The following is a 484-nucleotide window of genomic DNA, read 5'->3' as shown; positions in this document are numbered from 1 at the left end:
TAGACATTTTGAGCATCTGCACAAGTACCCCCTATCATGGAGAAACATTGTCTTACCTAAAGTCAGAGCAAGCCTTGCTTCTTCCTGCCTTCTGTCTCTTTACAGCTGCCTTAAATAGTCTAAAAGACTTATTACTAGAATTATAATTTTTTCAGTTTTAAAATAAAACTACTGCTGGGGTCAAAGTTAACCTGTGAGCTAAGTCCCGCTTGCCCAAAGACAGACACTTCCTGAAATACTAGAGACTATTGTTTGGGGGAGATAACAAGAAACATGTTTTTGTTCTCCTAAACCAGTTTGACCCAGCTGAGTCAGATATGCTTGATCGAATGTAGGCGGGAGGTAAGAGGGCAGGAACACATCAGGGTATATGCTTATGCCTGATTGGACGTAGACAGGAGGAAATGTGTCAGGGTATATGCTTGCCCTGGTACAACCCAATGGGAAATACAGCAGCCCTATGGTTTTGCTTTTTTTTTTTTTT

General features: G+C 41.1%; 1 protein-coding gene across 1 annotated transcript in view; it reads right to left on the bottom strand.

The window, feature by feature from the left end:
- The window catches only part of Slc27a6 (solute carrier family 27 member 6), a 64,216-nt gene that overhangs the window by 51,868 nt on the left and 11,864 nt on the right, over positions 1-484 (bottom strand). The gene's annotated exons all lie outside the window — the stretch shown is intronic.

Source organism: Mastomys coucha, unplaced genomic scaffold (assembly GCF_008632895.1).
Source record: "Mastomys coucha isolate ucsf_1 unplaced genomic scaffold, UCSF_Mcou_1 pScaffold13, whole genome shotgun sequence".
NCBI classification, from domain to species: domain Eukaryota; kingdom Metazoa; phylum Chordata; class Mammalia; order Rodentia; family Muridae; genus Mastomys; species Mastomys coucha.
Note: the sequence above shows the minus strand (reverse complement) of the source record. Positions and strands in the feature narration are given on the sequence as shown.